Source organism: Triturus cristatus, chromosome 7 (genome assembly GCF_964204655.1).
Source record: "Triturus cristatus chromosome 7, aTriCri1.1, whole genome shotgun sequence".
In the NCBI taxonomy this organism is placed as follows: Eukaryota; Metazoa; Chordata; class Amphibia; order Caudata; family Salamandridae; genus Triturus; species Triturus cristatus.
Window position 1 is genome coordinate 1,189,622,975 of NC_140590.1, and position 12,985 is coordinate 1,189,635,959.

Sequence of the window (12,985 nt, forward strand, 5' to 3'; positions counted from 1 at the left end):
CCTTTGAGTTCCCACAAACTCGACAGTTGATAGTTTCTTTAGGTCTTAACCATGGGGGAAGATGGTTTTGCACTGGAAGTTGGCCCAGCCGTAGGAACTTCTCCTTTGTACGCCTAGTAAACCCGACTCCTAGGTAGCTTTGGCAGTGGCTGGTTGTGTAGCTTTGAATAACTGTCCAGCCATGGGCCCGGGTTGCTAGGCTTGCTTTGTCCTCGATTAATGACAAGGATCTAACTGATTTGTTGACCAATTGTTTAAAGATGTTATGAGATACGCTGCTCGTCCAGGCTTCTTGAAGACACAAAGAATTTAAGGAGTGGTTAAGATGTAGCGCGGCCGCGCTCTTGCTCTTGCTTTCCATCTCTTTCCATAGGTGGTGATTTAGGGTTGTAGGTTCCCCTCTCTTTATTTTGTGCCAACTTTTGGCATAGGCACCCATTCGCTCTAGAGTTTGGTTTCTCAGGCCAAATTCCAGCCTAATTTGTGCCTGGGAGGTGTAGTTGGGCAGACTGAAGATTATTCTCATTGCCTTCGCTATTGTGCTATTCAGTTGCTGGGCGTCCCTTCCTCGGAGGCATTCGCTACCATAGGTCAGGGCCGATGTTAGTTTTGCCTGTAGCACTTGAAGCAGAGGTGTAAAGCTTCGGCCAACTGCTTTTGTTTTGAGGTTCCTTAGTGCAATCCCTACGCTAGTGCCCCTCCGTTTTATTGTTTCCTTTTGCTGGTTGAATGAGCCCTTTCTATCAAAGATTACCCCCAGGTACCTATACTCCTCTACAGTCTCCAGTATGGATCCTCCCATGTGCCAGTGAAATCCTGCTGATGACCTTGTTGCGTTAATCCTCATTGTTTTGGTTTTTGAAAGATTGATGGTGAGGTTATTGTCTATCGAGTACTTAAACGTGGTGCTGATCAGATGTTGTAGCCCTATCGGTGTTCTGCTTATTAGGGCAATGTCGTCAGCATACATTAAGTTGGAGATAGTGAGGCCTCCTAGGCTAGGGGCATGAGAATTAGTTTCGTCCAGCAGTTGTGCCAGGTCGGACATGAAAATGTTGAAGAGTGTTGGAGCTAGGACACAGCCTTGTTTTAAACCTTTTGTGGTCGTTATTTTTCTTGAAAGGAAATCTCCTGGCCCTAGCTTGACTTGGACCCATGTGTCCGTGTGAAGTAGGATCAGCTGTGTAAGAAGGCCTGATGGGATGTTCTTTTTTTTCAGTTTTTCCCATAATAGGTTTCTGTTGACTGTGTCGAATGCTGAGGTGAAGTCAATGAAGCATACATACAGGGGGAGGTTAGCTGCCTTTGTAGCGTCAATGAGGAGCGAGAGAGCTAACATGTTTGATGTTGTACCCATTTGTTTACGGAATCCTGTCTGGGTTATAGGAATAACTGCATTTTCTTCTGTCCAATCCTGAAGCTCCTCTAATATGAGACCGGCGTAATATTTGGCTTCGTTGTCAATTAGGGCTATTAATCTATAGTTTTTTGGATCCTTTACATTGCCCTTCTTATGTATTCGTGCTATTATCGAGCCTTTCCATGAAGCTGGGATAGTTGCAGTGTCTGTTATCTGCTTGAAGAGGGGCACTAGGGCTGCTGCCCAATAGTCCGGATTTTGTTTGTACAATATTGGGGGAATCCCATTAGGGCCTGGCGCCCCCTCCGCTTTCCCCATCGCGATCCTGCTTATTATTTGTTTTTCCGTAGGGTCAAATGCATTCCTACCCAGTTGTAACGTCCATGTTGGGTTATTTTTGATCTTATCCATTCGCCTGGTGGTTGGGGCCTGTGACGCTGTGTTGAAGTGTGCCAGGAGATGATTGGCCCAGGCTTCCTCGGATACATAGGAGTCAATGGTCGGAGTCCTGGGGTTCTGGAGTGAGTTAACGGTTTTCCAGAATCTTCCGCTTGTGTTGGTTCCTTTAGCATCGTGTAGAAGTCTTGCCCACATTTCTTCCTCTTCTTCCCTTTTACCCTGCCAAATAATTCTCTTTTTTTCCTGTTTTAAGTTTTGCATCTCCAATTGGATTAGTGGGTCCGGTCCGTCGCGATGTAGTTTACGCAGCAATTTATTGGTGTTGCTTTTCAGGAGCTTTATCTTGGTGTTTTGATTTGAGGCCTTGTCGCGGTTGCCAGTTAAGTCAGTTCTCTCTCCTTGACTTTTATAGCTTTGATGCCGTGTCTTAGATTTCCTTGTGTGGGCCTGTCCCAGGCTACTCGTGAAGTGTTCCCAAGCGTTTATGTACTCAGTGTTATTTGTGATGCACTTTTCCCACCGGCTTTTTGCGTCAGTTGTAAGGCCTGCCAGGTTTGACGTGTTGCATTTAATTCTTTTTTGTACCAACTGCAGTGAACAATCCATGTTTATCGCTGGTCTGGCTTGCACCACACCCAGGAAGTTGAGACCAAATTCTTGGGGCTGATGGTCGCTAGCAGACATTGTGCCAATTCGGAAATCCATGATTTTTGCGAAGAGGTGCAAGGATACAAATGTGAAGTCTATAGAGGAGCTGACTGTTGGATTATGAAAGGTAGCTGACGGGGGGTTATCATTTGCAAAGCGGCCGTTTAGTGCTGCCAGATTAAGGTGTTCTAAGTCCTTGGTGCTTGAGCTTGACAACCGGTTTTGGTTAGCCCATTTGCTTGTTGCTTGTTGTGGGATTTCCCATGCAATGAACAGTTCTTCTAACGATGTGTCCCTTGTTTGAGGCCCTCCTAGAAACATATTGAAGTCCCCTGTAACAATGAGGCTTGTGTTCGCTGTCTCTATCAATGTTTTTGAGATCTCTTCTACCAGGATGGACATTCCTGTTTTTTTTCCCCGGGGATGTAGATATACATTCGTCAACCTTAGATTTTGTTTTGAACCTTTTCCCCTCACTTCTAGTTCTATTGTGAGGATGCAGTTGTTGCCTGTCTGTTTCGCATTTATGTATTTTGATTCGTTAAAGGTCTTTATTGCGGTGTATATTGTAAGACCACCCTTTGGATGGCCGTATTTCGTGATTCTAATCGCTGGGAGGTGATATGTGTTAAAGCCTTGGATATGAAATGGTTGTTCTAGCCAGGTCTCCTGTAAGGCTATTACATCAAATGTTTGAAGATAGGAAAGTAACTGGAGGTCGTCTCTTTTATTGCCTAAGCCATTAATATTCCAAGAACATATTCTTAGTTGTTGCTGTATGACTGGATTTTGTTGAGTGTTTTGTCAAGACTTTCCGGACCTTGTGTTTATGGACACAGGAGCCTGCCTTCCGGCCAAGAATAATCTTACAGGCTATCTGGCAAAATCAGGCCCTAAATTTCTAAAAGGCTGGAATTGAGGGTGTTAGACCCTCCAGTAGACCCTAGTCCAGTCTTTTGACACTGGTAGCAAAAGCTGCCCCACCGGGCACTACACATTATCTCAGGTTCTGTGTGGATTACAGGGGCTCAATTCAGTCATCAGGGACTGGTGCTCATCCCATTCCCTGGGCCAATGAGCTTATTGACAGGTTAGGGGCTGCCCAGTACTTTAGTACCTTTGATCTTACATCAGGGTGCTGGTGGATTCTTCTAAAAGATTGAGCAAAGGAAAGGTCAGCCTTCTTCACCCCAAAATGCCACTATCAGTTTAGGGTAATGCTTTATTGACTCCAGAATGACTCTGCTACCTTCCAGAGGTTGGTGAACCAGGTACTGGCTGGAATGGGGGCCTTCAGTGCTGCCTACTTGGATGTAATTGTGGTCTTCAGTAGCAGTTGGAAGGACCACCTTTTTCACCTCAAGGAAGTGCTTCAGGAGCTTGACTATCAAGGCCAGTAAGTGCCAGATAGGGCAGAGGTCTGTGGTGTATGTAGGACACCTAAAGGCAGGGGTAAGGTGCAGCCACTCCAGGCCCAGATAGAGACTTTCATGGCCTCGCAGCCCCCAAAACCCAGACTTAGGTCAGACCATTCTTAGGCCTCAATGGGTACTATAAGAGGCTTTTCCAGGGATATGGCACCATTGTTGCCCTGTTGACAGAGCTGATTTCTAAGAAGCAGCCCAGAAATGTGATTTTTACCGATGTATGCCAAAAAGCATTTGACTCCCTAAAGCGAGGCATGTGCACAGTCCCTGTGCTTAAGGACCCTGACTTTTCCAGGGAATTTATTGTATAGACAGATGCCTCAGAACATGATATAGAGGCAGTATTTTCACAACGTAATGAAGAGGGCCTACACAACCTATAGCCTCTATCTCCAGGAGGTTACTTCCCAGGGAACAAAGGTGGAGTGCTATTGAGAGAGAAGCCTTTGCTGTGGTCTGGGCACTAAAGAAGACCATACTTGTTCGGGGCTCACTTCCTGATTCAGACTGACCCTAGGCCCCTCAAATGGCAAATGCAAATCAGGGGTGAGAATCCACAATTGTTGAGGTAGGCCATTTCCTTATAGGGTACATACCTCACGGTGGAACACAGACCAGGGGTAGACCACACCAATTTACATGTGTTAAACCTGTAAGCCTTAGGGTGCTCTTCCCCTAAATTAATTGCTTGCTTACATGCACTTTTTGCTGATTCTTTTTGTTGGCCTTAGGACTGCTGACCAGTGCTAAATTGCATGTGCTTTTCCCCTAAACATGGTTACACTTGGTATATGCACAATTGGCAAATGTAATTTACCTGTAATCCCTAGTAGAGTGCACTAACTGTGCCCAGGACCTATAAATTAAATGATACTAGTGGGCCTGCTGAAGGAAGTGACCCGCTGAGGGCCATCCGGGTCCCCATTGACCACCTCTCAGCCTTCCGTACCAAATGAAGAGTTGGAGAGACAATGGAGAATATGCACCAATAACTATTTATTTGTATATGCTCAGAGCAGGGCCCTGTCTGCGCAGTCTCGAGAGAGTGCTACAGAGGGAGCTGAAAGACAGTAAGCATAAAGATACATTATGTACATTACATGGATAGTTAAGAACACGCCCACAGTGGAATTTTCCAAACAGATGTAGCGGTACAACGAAAGACAAAAAAAAGGTTTCTGCTCTCGTAACTTGCACAACTCAGCACAGTCCAAGGCTGTTTTTTGCCTGGGCTGCGATCAAACTGCCAGACAGGTGAGAGGGCCTTAATCTAGTGGGAAAGCTATGCATTGGCACTAACAGTTCTTTATTGCAGAAACAAAACTTAGCAAAAGGCATTTCTCAGAACTGAGAAAAGATACATTTTTGATCATCACACAAAATGGAGTCTAAAAGAAAATGGTGCAGTGAACGCTAACTTATACAAAGCATTGTGTGAGCATCAAAGGGCCTAACCTAACAGACCCTCCTTTTAGCATGAGCTAAAGACATTTTCCAATATACAAAAAGGAACAAGGGAAAGTGGTACATAGACAGCATTACTATAACAGCATCAGAACATCAGAAGCCAATAAAGCATCAGAACCAAAAATGCAAGCAGGGTGAAGCTACGGGCACGTTTTGCAATCAACATGAGAAAGTCGGAATAGCAAGAAGGGATGACTCCTCAAATATTCCCTCATCAATATTCATGAGATCATCGATATCCTCCTGGAGCATAATAGCAGCATTGGTAACATGGGCTGATATTTTCTGTTTGGGCATGAAAACAGTGGCACAATAAGAACAACAGAGAGTAGGAAACTGATTGAGGATACAAGAGAGCACTATACCACTATAAGATAAAGCACTTCCTTGAGAATCCAACCCCAACTGCCGAAAAGAGGCCAAGTCCAATTCCTACTTTCTATTCCCTTAACGTTGTCAATGATATCCATATTGTGTTGTGTTATAGTCTTTTCCATATTTTCGATACCAACCACACACTGGTCGCCAACCACTGCGTATACACCACCACACTTAGCCAAGTTAAAATCCACTGTATATCTATTCTATTCCGAATACACCCGCATGCTTTCTAACTGAGTAGTAATGTTGATCAAGGCCGACACCATAGTATTGGACAGGATTTGTAACGGAAATAGTCTCTAGCTTTCTCACCCCTCGCCATGGCAGCACCACCCAGTGTAAAAATGGAGGAGAGGATGTATCCAAATGTTATTGCCATTACTACAGCTATTTACTTCCAAATCCGTTACCCCCTCACAGAATTCTTATGTTAATGTTTTTTTTACCCACCTTGTTTTGGGTCGAGCATATTTACTTGGAACACCCAAAGGCAGTACCATCCTAAGAGCCACATCATCTGTACCATTATAGACAATGGAAAAAGTCCCATTAGACGGTAAGAAAAACCCTGGGTTCTTATATATCGGCCCCTGATAGTTCACTGCAGCGTATCTGGAGTTCATCCACAAATTGCTCAATTCTTTTTTATTCACCGAAGGGACTGTATTTTTAAACAATATTATCCCTGAACAATTAATGTACAAAGAAGTATCTGTACTGTTCACTATGGGGCAACCAGCAGGATAATAACCAGCCTCTCAAGGTACTGTCAACTCCTTGTAATGCCAACCCACCACGTTATATTCTGCTCTTCCATATAGAAATTATCACAATATGTATTGTTATCACAACCCGAATAACCCATACCCTGTGGTTTCATGTGATACAGACATGGTCCAGGATAACCAAATCCAAACATTCCCTTTACTTCCACAAACTGAGGTAGGAAGTATATGTGTTATTAACAAGTGACAGTGGGTATGCAACCCAAAGGCTAGTGACAGATTGAGTGGGATAGCAGGTGGTCCCTTTCCCAAAGAACTTCGTATGGGTCTCCACAAACACATTATTCGGGGCAGCCCTTTTATTGCGTCTCAGGGAAATGACGTGTGGGTACATTATGTGCATCCTCCAAATACCACGATACCACATATATTATTATTATCACCGTTATCAGGACAATGACACATGCAATTTTACTTCCTATTGGCCAAATCACACTGCATTGTATAGTGGTCATTGGCTGCTCCTCCTCATTAACTTTCCTGCCAAAAGGATGCATAGTGTATTAAAGGTAGAAGATGCAAGGAAAATATGAAAGTTCCCAGTGTTCGTCAGAGCCTCACTGGCACCGGCTGTGGAGCTTGCTCTGTCCTAAGCTCTTTCCTAATCTATCCCACGCTGATAAAGGTGGTACACTCTCAGAGTGTTCTTTCCAAACTAATGTTCAAACAACAAAAGCAAAGCAAATACAGGATTTTTACTTGTTCCACTCCCTCGTTGGTACTGCTACTGAGTACTTTTCTACCTTGTCCAGTCCATCCCTAATCTTTTTTCTCCTTGGATTCGATGGTCCTTGTCCGAGGACATAAATTGTACCTGACAACTCCAGGCACTGTGTGATCACTAAACAGAGGCTCTTGGATCGCTCGTATTTCTGGTGGGACAGCCTCGTTCAGAACATCATCGCTCTCCTTGTCTGTTTGTGTCCAGATCAACTGTGGTTTACTAAAAGGCACAAATCTGGGCACTTGCTCACATTCAATGTCTCCTATTCCCTCCTTGACCCACTAGTCATAAGGCAATGGCAAATGTATTCTTTTGCAATGGGTCGCATGGACCCAGTTCTTTCGACCAGCAACCTTCTCAACCGTCTGTGTAGCCAGCAGAACCTACTCAGGACCTTTCCATCTGGGCTCCAAACTTTTCTTCCTCTGAAAGTTCTTGATTAAGACAAAATCAACAGGCTGGATGCTGTGGCCAGGTCCATTTGGTTTAGGAGGTAAGGAGTCTTGCACCTGTTGGTGAATTGAATGCAAACTTTCTGTTAACTGTTCAAGGTAAAAAAAAGCAATACATGATATTCAATATCTGAATATTTCTTAGGCCTAGGGACCTCCCAGACATTCACTGGGCGTCCAAACACTACTTTGAATGGTGATAAGCCAGTTCTAGAATGTGCAGTAGTTCTAGTTGACAAAAGAGCTAACGGAAGAGCATCTGGCCATTTCAATCCTGTTGACTCCTGAATTTTTGCCAATTTCAGTTTGAACGTACCGTTGTACTTCTCAACAAAACCCACTGACTGTGGGTGATTGGCAGTATGGAATTTCTGTTTAATGTGCAGGTCTTCACATATTAGCCTAATCACTTTCCCATTAAAATGAGACCTGTTATCACTCCAGATAATTTGGGGCATTCCGAAATGAGGAAAATACTCTTTAAGGCGTACGTTCGCAGTTGTGGTGGCCGTATTGTCTTTAGTGGGGTAAGCCTCCACCCATTTACTGAACGTGCATATAACCACTAGGACATACTTGAGATTGTTGCAACCTTCCAGCTCAATGAAGTCCATTTGAAGGACTTCAAATGGGAATGTAGGTGGTGCAAAGTTACCGGATGGTGTAGGGGTACCTTTTCCTGGATTGTGCCTCATGCAAATCATACAACTTTTCACTAAATGTTTTTGGAAATATTATTCTTTCACCAAACCGGGGCCAATAGTTTACAAATGCCTTTTGCACTAATATGAGCTGGACCGTGAGCCATAGTAACCACAGGGAGCACATATGCATCGGGTAACATCCATTTCTTCTCTCCAGACAAATCAATCCAACGCCCTTCTTCATTTAATTGCGCTGTACTTTCTTGCCATACCGCTAATTCTTCCATCCTGGCCTCACTTTGTATCTCTTTCACACTCTCAATCGTATTTTCAAACATGGCGTTCTCAGGAGCCCATCTAGCTAGGCCTGCAACAAACATTCTCTTCATCTTGCTTCGAGCAGTTTCCCTGGCCGTCTGATCTGCAAAAGCATTCCCTCTTCCAACATCATCTGTCACTTTCCTATGTGTGCTACACTTCACAATCACCATTTTCTTAGGGAATGTTAGTGCGGATAACAATCGCAATATTAGATGTCCATGTTCTATCTTAGTGCTATGGTAAGTAAGGAACGCTCTCTCTGCCCACAATAGCCCAAAGTTATGTGCAAACCTGAATGATACTGGCTATCTGTGTAAATATTGACAACTAATCCTTTACTCAATTCACAAGCTTGTATAAGGGCAACAAGTTCTGCCACCTGGACTGACTGTTAGAGGACTAATGATGTCTCTACCACTGTGCGCAATGTAGTAATAGCATAAGTAGCAGTAGTGGTGCCATCTGGTAATTTAAAACAAGAGCCATCGACATATAGTTCTCCCTGAGGGTCAGATAAGGGAACATCAGTCAAGTCTACCCGTCCTTTAATCTCCTCCTCTGTTCAGAAAATACAGTCATGCGTATCAACTGCATCATTCTCAAAAGGGAGGGGTAGTAATGTGGCTGGATTCAGAGTGGCACATCTTTTGATCGTGATATGCTTAGCGAACAATGTCAATTCATAGCTGGTAAGAAGCACAATGAGGTGCTGTGTCCTTGTCTTATTCAAAAGTGTATCCACAGCATGAGGTACCATAACTGTGAGGTCAGTATCGAGTACAAGTCCAGTCGATTGCCTAATTGAAGTGGCCACAGCCGCGACCGCTTGCAGACAGCTTGGGAGGGCCCTTCCGACGAGATCAAGCACAGCAGAGAAATAAGCACATGTTCTCTGTCCATTGCCAAATGTTTAGGTTAAGACTAAAAGAGCACAACCATCCACCTCTTGGGCATACAGCACAAGTGGTTTCCTATAATCAGGTGTGCCTAGTACTGGAGCAGAACAAAGCACAGTTTTTGACCCCTTGGCCGCGGCAGGAATTCCGCCGCGGCGCTGGGGGGGGTTTGTGGGCACTGCGGCGCCGCGGTGCTCGTGACGGAACCACTCCGTCATGAGTCACGGGCGCGCTGTGCTCATGACGGAGTGGTTCCATCACGACTCCGCCCACTGCGCAATTCGCCCGCACAGGCGGGGAATTAGCGCCGCGTGGGCGGAGCGGCCCCCAACGGCCGCAGCATGACGGAACCACTCCGTCATGAGCACACGGCGCCTGTGGCTCATGACGGAGTGGTTCCGTCATGAGCACGGAACGGGTTAATTGTGCAAAAGATTGCTGACAATCTGGTGTCCAAGGCAAAGGCTCATGTACTGCTTTCGTTGTTAGTGCAAGCAAATGTTTGATTATAAGGAATAATTAGGGATCCACTGGCGACAGTAGGAAGTGATGCCTATAAAAGCATGCACATCTTTTTGAGTTTGTGGAAGGGGCATTTTAGTGATGGTACTGATGCGTTCTGGCATTAACCTTCTACCCTCCTTTGACAGTAGGTGACCTAAACAGGTGACCTCCTGTCTACAGTACTGAAACTTCGAAAGGGAGACCTTATGTCCATGATGTGCCCAATGCAATAATAATTTCACCGTACTATCCTTGCAACCTTGTTCCGTATCAAAAGCAATTAACAAATCATTTACATACTGCACCAATACATTACCTGGAGAAAGTGAGAGTGAATCCAACTGACCTTTCAATGCTTGACTATAGATACTAAGACTTTCAGTATAGCCTTGAGGATTGCGACAGAATCGGAAACCTTTGCCAGTTTGTATAAATTCGAACAAATACCTGCTATCTGGGTGTATAGGAATGCTAAAGAATGCATTTTTTCAATCAATAACGGAGAAAAACTTAGCGGTAGATGGAATCATTGTTAAAAGTGTAGTGATATCAGGAACCACTGGGAATTGCTTAACCACTATTTTATTGAACTCTGGCAAATCAATCACAAAATGATATACATCATCAGCTTTATCAGAGGAATCTGAAAGCGCCCTTATTAGGACCTGAAGAATAGGACTAGTGCATATATGTTACCTGTAGTCTCTTCGACAACTCCCTTCCCTTTTAGATCCTGAACAATTTGAAGAAGGGCTCGTTCTCCTGCCTGTGGTATTTTATGCTGAGGAATGCGGAGCACTATGCATTGTCCTTAACCTGTATAGAAACTGGGGATATATGCAATAGACCTACCTCGGTGTCACCAGTGGCCAATAACGTGGGCAGTGCCTGATCAAATTCAGGTGGAAGGAGACATCTTTAGATAGACACTGTCTAGTACTCAAGTCGAGACCCATGGTACTATAAACACCATCTGGTGAACAATATATAGTAGCATGCAACTTTTTTAGTAAGTCCAAACCCATCAAATTCTCACCACAATTGGAAGTCAAAAGAAATGGAGAGTCCACAGTAAAAGGACCAACAGTAAAGGCAAGGGGGCATGAGATGGAGCTTACAGCCGGTACTCCTGAAAAACCAAACAAAACATTATTATGGCCAGACAGAGCCGCCCCAGGGACCATGTGTCAGGATATAGAACTCTTTGTAGCACCTGTGTCAACCAAAAATTCCTTAGTCGATTCTTGCAGATCCACTTTGACATAAGGACCACGCTGATCTACAGGTATATGAACTGGTCCCTTACCCTGTCCCTGGTTGTCCTAGCTGTAAGACATGCCTGTCGCATCATCAAACTCATAATCATCATTATAATACTGTCCGTCTCTGCGGTCATCAAAATAATTGTCAGAACGTCCCACAGAAGCCGGAGTGTTTTGCTGTGTATCGGTCCCACTACCTCTATTCCCAGAACCCCTTCCTCGAGTGGACGAAACCTTTTGAAAAAGTACAGGGCACTGGTTGCGACAGTGACCTTCTTTCTTGCAATAAGCACACTGATTCTGTCCTAAAGGTGTCGTTAGAGGCTGTCTAGTACGTGGGAGATGTCGCTGGGGTCCCCGTCCTCTAGTGTTACCCCTGATATTCCTGTTGCAATAATACCTTTGTCTTCAGATCCTTGTATTTCTTGTCATTTTTATCTATCTCTTCATTATCCATATGTTCGTAATATTGGGCCATATGTAAAATCACACAGGGAGAGGCTGTGGACCAAGTGCTTTCAGACTCCTGGAGTCTGGACATTATTTCAGGGAGGAGATTAGTGACAAACTTATCAACAAATAAACGGACTCTCCCCTCTGTAGACATATCCTGCCCACTGTAATCCAGAAACGTTTCTTCAAACCTAGTGAAGAAATCAGACACACTTTCTTCTGCCGACAGGCAGTCAATATGTCCCAACTAACTGTCTTGGGCGGAATAAGTGTGTGCATATGTGCTTTTATACGGCCGGGCAAGGCAAGTAACTCAGCACATGGTTTATCTCCTGGCTTCCTATCCCAGTTCCAACCCCTAATCACATCCCATGTGCCACCCAACTCGGCGACATGGTCTTGGGTATGCACTTGTTGCCAAATATCAACTGTAGCTAGTAGGCCACAAAACATTTCAATATCAGCAAGGGTCATCACCGTAGAAGAGGCAGCCTCTGTCAACTCTTTACAGTAGGTAGCTACAGCCGGTCTGGTGACCACTCCATGTTGGTCCACTACTTCGGGAATTTCCGGGTGATAAATGGGGTGAACTTCTCCCATTAGGAACTGAGTTATTTGAGTGGGACTCTTATCATGTAGTCTGCTTCTATAAGAAAGCAAAGTTGAAACATTCCCGATCACTTGGTCCGGCTCCATGTTAGTTATATAAACGAGATCTCTAATATCCAATAACATTTGGGATGCCTCCATTTTGATATGTGAGTGCCAAAGGTCAATCAGTGCGGCAGACATGTACTTATGGATATGCTGCTGAATGAAAGGTTTAAAATCTCGCATGACCTGACAGATATCCTCAAGACTCTAAATTATACTACAAGCCCACCGTATAGCCTGGTCTGCATTACTTTCTTCTCTTCCTCCCCCACCCCAGATTGCATTAACGAACCTAATCGTTCCTTAACTGGAGCAGTAGGTGTGACAGCTGTAGAGATAGATGCACCCTGGGCACGTTGTTGTTGCTGATGGGGAACAACAGGTATATCTATTCTGGGACATATGGTGGTGGGGTTCTGGAATCTAACAAAGCCTCCATAAAAGTATCACCATCCTCCTGATCCATATAGGACCCATCAATTTGCAACCGAAATCTCCTGACCGCACATTCTATCCCTTTTTACTGCTTCTCCTTATCATAAGCGATGGCCTTCTGTGTAAGGGTCTGCATCCCTCATTTTCTAGCATCCTTTTCCATCTTTAATCAC